General features: G+C 44.5%; 1 protein-coding gene and 1 long non-coding RNA gene across 2 annotated transcripts in view; one reads left to right on the top strand and one right to left on the bottom strand.

Annotated features, from left to right (window-relative positions):
• The window catches only part of LOC141101260 (uncharacterized), a 35,382-nt gene extending 30,567 nt beyond the window's left edge, over positions 1-4,815 (bottom strand). The window contains exon 1 of the long non-coding RNA XR_012234921.1: positions 4,694-4,815. This is a non-coding gene — a long non-coding RNA (uncharacterized lncRNA). The remainder of the gene's footprint in view (positions 1-4,693) is intronic.
• Positions 1-12,402, top strand: part of SAMD12 (sterile alpha motif domain containing 12) — a 701,452-nt gene that overhangs the window by 598,307 nt on the left and 90,743 nt on the right. The window lies entirely within an intron of this gene.

The following is a 12,402-nucleotide window of genomic DNA, read 5'->3' as shown; positions in this document are numbered from 1 at the left end:
CAGGGGCACTTACTACTGGGGATGCCACATGTAGTAAGAGTCTCATAGGGTTATCATCCAGCTGTCTCGGACCATCAATGTTTCTGTGGGACCAGGGTTGTACAGATCCAACATCAAGTCAGGCAGAGTTCATGCCAGACCATAGTACGCAAATGAATCGAGACCAAGGGAAACCTAGCTTGTATTAACATGGTGGTTAGATTTCCTTTTTGGCCAAGAGTTCCACTAAATTGTGCAAGATTAAAAAAGATGTAGCTTGATGCAATACTTATTATCAGGCAAGATATGGCAGTTATGAGCAGGTTTTATAAATCAGTGGTGGTTGGACACAGGCTGAGAACCGACCTGCTCACAAATGTAGTAAAGCCACTATGGAGAAGCCCGAGGTGTTGATAAGAGAAGAAGAGGGACATTGGCCGCACAGGTAAGTACTGTGGTGTGTCCTGTTACAGTAATTCTTTCATCAAAACTACGAGAGTAAGGCCGGGGTCACACTTGCGAGAAACTCGCACAAGTCTCACATCTCAATACCCAGCACTGTCACTGGCACTCGAACCGGAGTGTGCTGCTGCATGTATTTCTATGCAGCTGAGCGCTCCGGTCCAAGTAACAGCGGCAGTGCCGGGTATTGAGACGCGAGACTTGTGCGAGTTTCTCGCAAGTTTGACTCCGCCCTTACATAAACAATTGGGCAAGGTCATAACTTTGTCGAGGGTAGCAATGGGAAGGGCAGCCTATTCAACAGAAAAAGTGATGTCCCAGAAGTGAGACTCCCAATTATCAGACATTCATGGCATATCCTGTAAATGCAAACATCGTGTAGGAACATTGTCTCTGTCTTTCTGGTTGCTAAATGTGTTCAGGTGATACATACCTCCATCCAAAACTGAAAATTTCACATCATTCCACTATCCACTTAGATTGTCTTTACGAATATCAACTGGATTTATTGAAGACCTGGGAATAATCTTGATATTTCTTAGATGTATGATATGGCCTTTGGGTCTTCTCCTAAGCCTACAAGCCAATTTGATTATATAAGCTTATTTCTTAGACTCTCCCCCCCAACTGTCCCTTCGCTGTGTTCTCATGCCCCGGTCAATTACTGTGAGTCTCCTCCCATTGTAGTACTCCTGGTCACTTTTGGCTTGGTTGAGATGTACACAGTCTGTATGTGTAGAAGGAAAGAGAGCCAAGTGTTACACACCCTGTGCAGGATGAACCAACATCACCAAGGAGTTCAGGGAAGCGTAGGTTTCTAGAGATGTTATTGAGGAGTAAGGTCCTGGCAGGGCTCTACATGGATGTCTCTATTACAGTGTCTGAAACAATAGGCAAGCACAGGATTTTTTTCTTTTTCATCTTCATCTTCCAGTGGTGCAATTTCTTTACGATTTTTAGAGAATTTTGTCCGCTTGCTAGTTATAGTTTTAATCACAAATGCTGGAGACAAAAATGATGGCAAAACCACCAGAGAAGCTGCTTCAGGAAAAAGATTACCAACCTTTTCCTTATGTGTCTTCGTCTATGAAAACCTGGCCGGTCCACCAGCATTTAAAAGGGATTGTCCAGTCTTGGGGTGGAGGTAGTCATGCGAAAGCAAGTATGCAATTTGCATACCGCTGGTCACATCCCTACTAGACGTATCCAGCCTTGCTCAATTCACTTGTATTGAGATAGGCCAAGCACGTCTAGTTGGCACGTGACCACTTGTTTGTAAATTGCATTCTTGCAGTCACTTGCCCACCTGCTCCTGGTGCTGGCATCGGAGAATCCTAACAGCGCGCACTGTGCACGCTGTGAGGACTCACAAGTCTAAGTTCACAAAGAGTGACTGCAGACTTGTACCCCAAGCTTGGACAATCCCTTTAAAGACGCCATGTGCCCATACCTGAAAAGAGTAAAACAGAAGCCACTGTGATGTGAACTGAGTCATCTAGAAATCCTTTATACACTGCAGGGTCTACTCACCTCCAGCCAAAACAGCCCATTTGCTATACAAATGCGACCTCTTGGCTTTGCACTGAAAGGCTTCTCATGTGCAGGGCTGTAAATTACACATTTCAGCCAGAAACATCAGTAGAGTGAGGCTGAGCTCTATACATTGTATTTCTCATTTCTTTCACAAAATAAAATAAGACATTGAAAGGTTTTCCAGAGAGACGGCGATGTGGAGCCTGTCCATCACGCAGCCGTCATCTCCCAGCCTTCACTTACAGTATTCTGTGACTAACGTGTAACATTACTGGGGAAGGAGCGCTGAGCGATCAGCCATTTCCCTTACAAATTCCACTCCGTAAAAGATAATTATTTTGCTGTTGTTTGCCGTTACATTACATCTCCATCAGTCATTCTGTTCACCCAGAGGAAACTGAGCTCGGAGCCTGGGATGGAGGAGGCTGCTAGAACAAGTTAGCTTTTTCATTTTTGTCCAAAGACGTGGTCTTCCATTTGTGGGGTTCTACACATCGCTAACTTATGAAGAAACTAGGGAGTGAATGCTATTCCACTGGGGCAACAAGGAGTTGATGCCCATAGGGGAAGCTATGGACAGCCTTGGTCCGCTTTCACATGTCCTGATATTTCCAGTACCAGAAAAAACGTACCGAAGATGTCAGTGTCTGTGTGTGCAGTGCTTGCGGTACACACGTGGCAACCATGTGCCGCCCGTGTGTTGCATCAGTACCATACAGACAGGCACCTCAGAAGCGGCGGTACAGTAAGCGCTGTTCTCCGGCACAGGGTGCTGAAGATGGCTCGCATCATTTTCCCCTGCTCTGCTGGAGATCAGTGTGAGCAGGGGAGAATGTTGAGAGTTATATTCAAGTGAGAACAATGACAGCAGGCGGTGGCTAATGGGACCATTACTCCCATCAGCCTACACCTGCTGCCACTAATAAAAGTGACAGCAGAAGCGGCTGATGGAAGTATTCCTCATCCTCCACCTGCGCTATAAAGAAATAAAAAATCTGGCATGGGTTCCCCCGTATTTTTGATAACCAGCAAGGCAAACCTGACAGCTGGGAGCTGCAACCCTCAGCTGTCAGCTTCAGCAAGGCTGGTTATCAAGAATTGAGGGGTCCACACAACATATTTTTTCATTATTTAAATAAATAATTAACTAAAAACAGTGTGGGGTCCCCCTATTTTTGACAACCAGCCTTGCTAAAGCTGACAGCTGGGGGCTGGTATTCTCAGGCTGGTAAGATGCCATTGATATTGACTCCCCACCAGACTTAAAATAGCAGCCCACAGCCCTGTGTTTTGCCCACAGACACACTGATGCATGTGCACAGACCCATTCACTTGAATGTGACTACGTGTGTATGTGTATCCGGTACGTGTGAATACTGTCACCACACGTTTGTGACACATTGATGTGTGAAAGACCCCTTAGTGCCAACCATAGTTTGGTGTCATCAGCAAAAACTGACACTTTACTCTCAATCCAATCCACAAGGTCATTAACAAAGAGATTAAAAAGATTTGGTCCTAACACAAATTAGTATGATCCCCACTGCTCCCTGTACAGATCCCTGCGGTCTCCACTGCTCCCAGAACAGATCCCTGCGGTCCCCACTGCTCCCAGGACAGATCCCTGCGGTCCCCACTGCTCCCTGTACAGATCCCTGCAGTCCCCACTGCTCCCATTACAGATCCCTGCAGTCCCCTCTGCTCCCAGTACAGATCCCTGCGGTCCCCACTGCTCCCAGTACAGATCCCTGCGGTCCCCACTGCTCCCAGTACAGATCCCTGCGGTCCCCACTGCTCCCAGTACAGATCCCTGCGGTCCCCACTGCTCCCAGTACAGATCCCTGCGGTCCCCACTGCTCCCTGTACAGATCCCGGTGGTCCCCACTGCTCCCTGTACAGATCCCGGTGGTCCCCACTGCTCCCTGTACAGATCCCTGTGGTCCCCACTGCTCCCTGTACAGATCCCTGTGGTCCCCACTGCTCCCTGTACAGATCCCTGTGGTCCCCACTGCTCCCTGTACAGATCCCTGTGGTCCCCGCTGATCCCTGTACAGATCCCTGCGGTCCCCGCTGCTTCCAGTACAGATCCCTGCGGTCCCCGCTGCTCCCAGTACAGATCCCTGCGGTCCCCGCTGCTCCCAGTACAGATCCCTGCGGTCCCGACTGCTCCCAGTACAGATCCCTGCGGTCCCGACTGCTCCCAGTACAGATCCCTGCGGTCCCGACTGCTCCCAGTACAGATCCCTGCGGTCCCCACTGCTCCCAGTACAGATCGCTGCGGTCCCCACTGCTCCCAGTACTGATCCCTGCGGTCCCGACTGCTCCCAGTACAGATCCCTGTGGTCCCCACTGCTCCCAGTACAGATCCCTGTGGCCCCCACTGCTCCCAGTACAGATCCCTGTGGCCCCCACTGCTGACTGTCTCTCTTTTAGAGTATGTACCATTTATGACTCTTTGTTTCCTGTCTTTTATCCAGTTCTCACCCATCTGCATATAATGTCCCCCAGTCCCTGCTTCTGTAGCTTCAGTATAAAGCCATATTCTCACATTCAGTATTTGGTCAGTATTTTACATCAGTATTTGTACGCCAAATCCAACAATGGAACAATCAGAGGAAAAGTATAATACAAACACGTCACCACTTCTGCATTTTTCACCCATTCCAGGTTTTGGCTTACCTATACTGCCTAACTTTTCAAATGCAGCAAAAAAAATTACCTTAGTTTGCTCTTCCAAATTGCTTCAAATTACAACGCAATTTTAGTGCTCAAGATCACAATTTTTAGCTACACCTCTTTGCTCCCCTTTATAAATGTGCTGAATGGCATTGACACCAGTTCTTTGGTGCAAACTAAGGGTTGGTGCAGACGACCATATGTTTTCCATCTGAGAAAATCGGTCCGATTGCTGATCAGTGTTTGATCAGGCTGTGATCCAATTTTCTAGGATGCGGAGAGTTAAAAAAAAAAATAGTTTCTCCACCTTTTCCATTCAGTTAGTCCGTGAAAATCAGAATGCGCTTGGATGTCATCCGAGTGCGGTTCAATTTTTTCACAGACCCAGAGACTTGCATTGCCAATTTTGATCCGACCCTCGGATCAAAATCGGACATGTCTCCAATATTGTCCGTGGACCATTCAATTCGAGGGGAAAAAAATCAGACAACCCTATCACGGGTATGAGTGCTATCTGTGAAAACGACGGATAGAACTCGTATGAATGAGACATAAGCAAGACTTGGAGATTAGTAAATCAGCCCCACCTTGAGCATGAAAAATGCAAGAAAAATGTAAAAGAGCATATACTCTGGTATCCAAAAATTCCATCAGTCAACATGAAAAAGCGGACAAAAATAGCAAACCGCCAAAAAAGCAAAAAGGAAAAAAAAAACACCCTTCCTACTGTATGGGAATCTGATCTTGAAGCTGTTTTGCTTTTGGCACTGAAACAGTTACTCCGAAAACATAAAAAATTCTGCATGTGTCCAGCGCTCTGCAACACCTGACCTACTTCTATGAGAAGTGACTGCTGCAGATTTCCATCCCCTTGTGATCGGTTCGGAGAAAAAAAAATGATGGCAGCTTCCACCAGTTGTGTTGAACTTTGAACTGAAATCACAAATACGGCCAAGTCAGAACTTGCACAAGGGCCTGTATTTAATCAAGTCACCGGAGAGCTGCCATGGAGGAATTGATTTTTATCCCTCCTCCCTGCCATATAATTGCATTAAATGCAATAGAAATTTTGCTTTCTTTTAATTATATTGTAGACGTGATGCAGCAATCAGCCGAGGGCACATAGAATATGGATGATGCATCTGTAGAAAGATCAGAGTCGGACATTACAATCCGCTAAGGGCCTGTTCACATGGACTGTTTGTGCTGCTTTCATTTATCACAGCAGTCAAAAAAAACTTCCTTGCGCTCTCTCGGCTATTATTTTGCTGTAGAATGTCTAATTCAGGTAAAGAAAAATATTATGATTGTCTGCTATGTGACATACGCGTGCTGCCGAGCTACAGACCGGTCACTGTCTACACAAGCCCGAAAATGTACTCTACTCTTATCAGAGACAGACTGACTACAGACATTGCTGCCCCTGCTGCTGTAATCACAGGACTTTATTATCTAGCAAGTTCCATCTCTAAACACACAGATTGTCATTTTTGGGGGGTAAGGCGGCGTTCATACACAGAAGTATATGCCATAAAAAGTATGGGCTTCCATTCTTTAGATGGAGGCTAAAAGTATATTGTTTTGCCCCCTGTCTGGTAATTGTGTGTTTTTAGCGTCCAGCTGTTGCAGCATAGTGGAGGGGATTTTATGAAATCCCGTCTCCACTATCCGGGCAAGAACGCGGGGGACACGCCCGAAATTACGGACATGCGGCGCGTCTTTTTAGACCGCAGCGTGTCTATTTATCTTGCATAGACGATCCGTCTACGCAAGATAGATTACACAGTCGATGCATACAATGCGGTGATACCGCATGTGTTCAATGAACACATGCGGTATCACCGCGCGTACAACAGTGGGCGGCACTTTGGGCGGAGCGCGGTTTACGCAGCGTCCAAAGCGCCAGCAATACGCTGCGTGGAGACTCACCCTAAAAGTCTACAGTCACACTATGTGACTGGCGACTTGTGAATCCTCACAGCACGCACATTGCATGCTGTCAGGATTCTCCAGCGCTGGGAGGAGCCGTATGCATACTCCCGACCACATGCCCACTGGACGTTTGCGGACACACTCAACATAAGTGAACAAGGCTTCACACGACTAGTCGGAATGTGGCTAGAAGTATGCATATCTCTTACTTGTGGTCACATGACCGTCGATTCCCAGTACTGGAGAGTCCTGACAGTGTGCAATGTGCGCGCTGTGATGATTCACAAGTCTGCAGTCATATCGTGATCACAGCCTCTCGAGCCATACCAGGACAACTCCTTTATCACAGACCAGACTGGTGCATGCTATACTTGTTCCTTGTGATGTCCATATGTTGTCTGTTACGCGCATGTCTGTGTGAGGCCTGGGAAGTTCGAGTTTGGTGCGTATTTGCAACCAATTTTTATTGCCTCAATGTAGAAAAAAAAAGAGACTTCACAAACAAGTTTGATTAAAAATCTCCTACTGTTATGTGTAGCGCAAATACAGAACACATTTGTCTAATTTTAAAAGGGATACATTTCCTATTTTATTTGATTTTTTTAACTAGGACAGTAAAAGCATATTATTTTCCTCATCTGTTTATATTTTATGCCTGCGGACTTTACTTTGTTGTGTTGTCTGAATTTTTGCTAACAGCATTCAATGCTAAGCTATTAAATGGCTACATGGACAAAGAAAACAATAGACTGTTCATGGACTTCTATAGCGGAGTGTTGTGAGCATGCTCTGTGAGTTGTGCAGTGAGGGGGAGGAGGTGAGCTTGGACATCACCTGTTGTGAACAAGGGATCCATTTTTAAATGTGCTATCCTTAAATCCGATCCTGTCTGTGATGATAATGAGACTGCTGAAAAGTGATCTCTGCAGAATACGAAGTGTTAGTATAATATTAGGATCAAGTGATCAGAATGAGAACTGCAAGATTTCAGAATTTTTTTAATATATTTTGTGATTAAAAAAAATAAAAACATGTCATCCAAATTTTTTTCTTATAAGACTCATCTATTACTTCTATTAATATTACTTTCAGACCTCATAACAGCAATCCGGTCTCTGTTTATGGCACTAAACTAATTTTTTAGGCAGACCCAAGTAATTTATGCCTCGTTTGGGCTTCCTGAGCGACAACTCCAAGAACACAAGAGTGACATGGACTCATCTGTCATCCACCGTCCTCTTATTAATATTATTCTCAGGTCTCATAATTCCTAGTTCTCCCTCCACGTTGTACTTTTCTAATGTATAATTACTACAGTTCTACTGTTATTTTTTTAATACGTTTCCATTTTTTTACAGAAAGGATATTGATGAAAAAGTGTGAACATTAGTCACACGACCATAAAAGAAAATAATTACTGGTCTTAGTTCTTTCCCACATGGACAAGAGTAACCATTTAGATCTGTATGACCTGCAATTTGTCTTAGCTGACAGTCTCTCCGGAGGAGAGCATTGCTAATGCGGAGCACAGAAAGCAGATCTGAGCACTGCGCTGTATGGCACCGCCATGGCCGCCTGGGGCATTGGGTTTATGTGGTCTGCAATGCATTGTGCCTACTCTAATTCTCTAGATCCAGTCTGGCAGGGAAGCTGTGGCCTCTAACTAATGAAGTATATGCACTTTTAGGCTTGAGCCGGTAGGTTAGATGAATGACTTGTTACTGTTGTGGCCAAAAGTATTGACACCTCCAATTCTGTCTGATAATACTCAGTTTCTTCCTGAAAATGATTGCAAACACAAATTCTTTGGTATTATTATCTTCATTTAATTTGTCTTAAATGAAAAAACACAAAAAGAATTGTCCTAAAGCCAAATTGGATATAATTCCACACCAAACATAAAAAAGAGGGTGGACAAAAGTATTGGCACTGTTCGAAAAATCATGTGATGCTTCTCTAATTTGTGTAATTAACAGCACCTGTAACTTACCTGTGGCACCTAACAGGTGTTGGCAATAACTAAATCACACTTGCACCCAGCTGACATGGATTAAAGTTGACTCAACCTCTGTCCTGTGTCCTTGTGTGTACCACATTGAGCATGGAGAAAAGAAAGAAGACCAAAGAACTGTCTGAGGACTTGAGAAACCAAATTGTGAGGAAGCATGAGCAATCTCAAGGCTACAAGTCCATCTCCAAAGACCTGAATGTTCCTGTGTCTACCGTGCACAGTGTCATCAAGAAGTTTAAAGCCCATGGCACTGTGGCTAACCTCCCTAGATGTGGACGGGAAAGAAAAATTGACAAGAGATTTCAACGCAAGATTGTGCAGATGTTGGATAAAGAACCTCGACTAACATCCAAACAAGTTCAAGCTGCCCTGCAGTCCAAGGGTACAACAGTGTCAACCCGTACTATCCGTCGGCGTCTGAATGAAAAGGGACTGTATGGTAGGAGACCCAGGAAGACCCCACTTCTTACCCCGAGACATAAAAAAGCCATGCAGGAATTTGCAAAAACTTACCTGAAAAAAGCCTAAAACGTTTTGGAAGAATGTTCTCTGGTCAGATGAGACAAAAGTAGAGCTTTTTGGGCAAAGGCATCAACATAGAGTTTACAGGAGAAAAAAAGAGGCATTCAAAGAAAAGAACATGGTCCCTACAGTCAAACATGGCGGAGGTTCCCTGATGTTTTGGGGTTGCTTTGCTGCCTCTGGCACTGGACTGCTTGACCGTGTGCATGGCATTATGAAGTCTGAAGACTACCAACAAATTTTGCAGCATAATGTAGGGCCCAGTGTGAGAAAGCTGGGTCTCCCTCAGAGGTCATGGGTCTTCCAGCAGGACAATGACCCAAAACACACTTCAAAAAGCACTAGAAAATGGTTTGAGAGAAAGCACTGGAGACTTCTAAGGTGGCCAGCAATGAGTCCAGACCTGAATCCCATAGAACACCTGGGGAGAGATCTAAAAATGGCAGTTTAGAGAAGGCACCCTTCTAATATCAGGGACCTGGAGCAGTTTGCCAAAGAAGAATGGTCTAAAATTCCAGCAGAGCATTGTAAGAAACTCATTGATGGTTACCGGAAGCGGTTGGTCGCAGTTATTTTGGCTAAAGGTTGTGCAACCAAGTATTAGGCTGAGGGTGCCAATACTTTTGTCTGGCCCATTTTTGGAGTTTTGTGTGAAATAATCAATGTTTTGCTTTTTGCTTCATTCTCTTTTGTGTTTTTTCCTTTAAGACAAATTAAATGAAGATAATAATACCAAAGAATTTGTGTTTGCAATCATTTTCAGGAAGAAACTGAGTATTATCTGACAGAATTGCAGGGGTGTCAATACTTTTGGCCACAACTGTATTGGCAGCATTTTTGGAAATAAAAAAAAAGTTTTGGCTCCAGGTTCATATCTGTAGTTCCTATGAAAAAAACCTATTTAACATGCTGCCTGACAGCCCTACTCATAAAAATCATCACTGAGATTAAGGGCTCGTGCACATAGCTGTATTTTCGATCCGAGTGCGATCTGACAAAACATCAGTGGAGAGCTTCAGATCACACGATGCGGAGGCCGGAGCAGTGGGGGAACAAGGAACGGTGAGTATTTTCTTTTGGTAATCAATGCGGGCCATTAAACTTTTTGCAGGATATATGGGGGGGTTCTAAAACTGTTTGCAGGGCTAAATGTCACGAGTGGGTCATGTCCTCCTGGGAGATCTTGGGTTAGAACATCACTAGTTATTAGGAATCTTCCATTATGCCTGTGGGTTTGTTTCATATTAAATGGATTTTGTTTCCTTTGCTTCTGAAGAGGTTAATGACCCTTTCTATGCTGGCTAGAAACTTGCAGCTCCATCTCACAGCTGTTCCTGACCTGGTCATTTCCTCTCTCTATAAAAATCTGACCAGACCTCCTCTTCCTTGTTAGTGAAAGTTTTACTTGGTAGCTCTTTGGAATCACTGTGCTGAGTTGGAGATCGTTGTTGCTGTTGGAGATTGTTGCACGCTGTTTTTGAGTGTATGCTTTCCTCATTGTCCTGTTCACATTTTGTTTGCACATTCCTACAGTTAGTGGTTTGTATGGTAGTGGCATTTTGTTATCCCTGTTTGTCTTACGTGTTTATACACTAGCATTTATGTCTCAGGCCTCCTGAGGGAGGGGGAAGGGACAACTTAGGGTATAACAGGAGAACAGTAAGGCTAGTGGCCCAAACCTCCACTACTTTAGAGGTACCTTCGTGATCAGGAATAGTTAGGGTCCTGGACAGAGGCGGGTTCTAATAAAGAGATATGGTATTTAAAATCCACAGAGCACAGCTTCGGTGATTTAGCCATCACTCAGATTAAGTTGTGTAGCACTCTGCAGACAGAATAGGGCTGCCCACTATTGGGGTACCTCTCAGAGAATTTGAGTCCCTGATAACTCTATTATTGCTCTTAAAATCTGACCCTTATAGATTTTAATTTATATTCCTTTTCCCCTGATGGACAGGACAGGACCATACTTAGGGACTTACATCCCTTCCCCAATCTCCTCGTCACAACTCTGGATGACCTTATACTGAAGGAGTGAGACCATTTGGATGGCTATTTGGGGCTATTGTACAGTTTGCAGGGCTATGTGCGAGCCACTATACTGTTTGCAGGGCTATGTAGGGGCCATCATACTATTTAGAGGGTTATTTGAGGGCCACTATACTCTTTGTATTGTAAAAGCATCTACCCCTTTTTGAAAAAGCATCTACGCGAAACGCACGTCAAAGGGGCCAGCAGAGGGACGCAAGGACATTGCCAGTTACAATGTGTAAGCAGAACAAACTTTGGGGCTTACATTAGTGTGGTGGTTCTTGATATTTGTTACTTTTTATTGAGCACCGGTTTTTGTTATGCCCATTACTTTATGTGGTTGTTCTTATTGATCACTTAAGCTATGACCTGACCTACCCCCGGTTGTTTGCCCTTGTTTTTCCCTTCTGCTGCACCGGCATGTCTCTGTACTTACTCCCCTCCTTGGTGCCTTTATACATGGCTCTTGTCATTTGAATGTGATTTTGTTTACTAAAATTTTTTTGGGATTTTATTGTCCTTCTGGTGGTCTGTATGTACTCCAATCCTTTCTAGTGTGTTATTTGAAGCGCTATGTATGAGCCATTTTACTATGTGGAAGACAAAACCGCAATGTGTGCACATACCCTAAGTCTCCCTATGATGCTCTGCTCATAAATTGGAGATTCACATTGCCGCTGATTACTCATGTAATAAGTGTGAAGTCTATGTCTTTAAATTCAGCACTTTTTGGCAATCAAAATTTGATACTCTAAGAGGTCACAGGCCTGTACTTCCAGGTTTCTTCTCAGCCTACGACACCAAGGTATTCCAGAACATAGTATTCTTCTAGTAAGGATTTTTACTGCGCACGTTACTTACCAGTATGTCATACCTCTAATATCAGCACAACTTAACACCTACAAGTCCATTAACGCGGCCATGTCACATTTGTGGCAATTGAAAAGAATCCAGCATCCGAGATCTAGCTGTACACTTCCTCTATAGTAGCTTTTACCGAGCAAATGTAGCTTTACATGGTGGCCATTCAAGTGAGTGGTCGTATCCTTAGCACCCTGATGTATCGGGTCCATCAGAGACATCAGCTGTTCTAATCATAGAGGGAGCCCAGAATGGTGGACCGACCTTCTATCAAGTCTATATGCTCTAGTTAGGCTTAATGAGAAACGGAGTCATTATGGGGCAACCGCTTTACCTTCGTTCTGTTCCTTGGTGGCAGTTGGAACTCCATGGTAAAGCTGGCAATATTGACTACC

The sequence above is a fragment of the Dendrobates tinctorius genome, unplaced genomic scaffold (genome assembly GCF_039654945.1).
Source record: "Dendrobates tinctorius isolate UK_male_01 unplaced genomic scaffold, ASM3965494v1 ptg000116l, whole genome shotgun sequence".
Classification (NCBI taxonomy): domain Eukaryota; kingdom Metazoa; phylum Chordata; class Amphibia; order Anura; family Dendrobatidae; genus Dendrobates; species Dendrobates tinctorius.
This window is presented reverse-complemented; position numbering and strand designations above follow the sequence as displayed.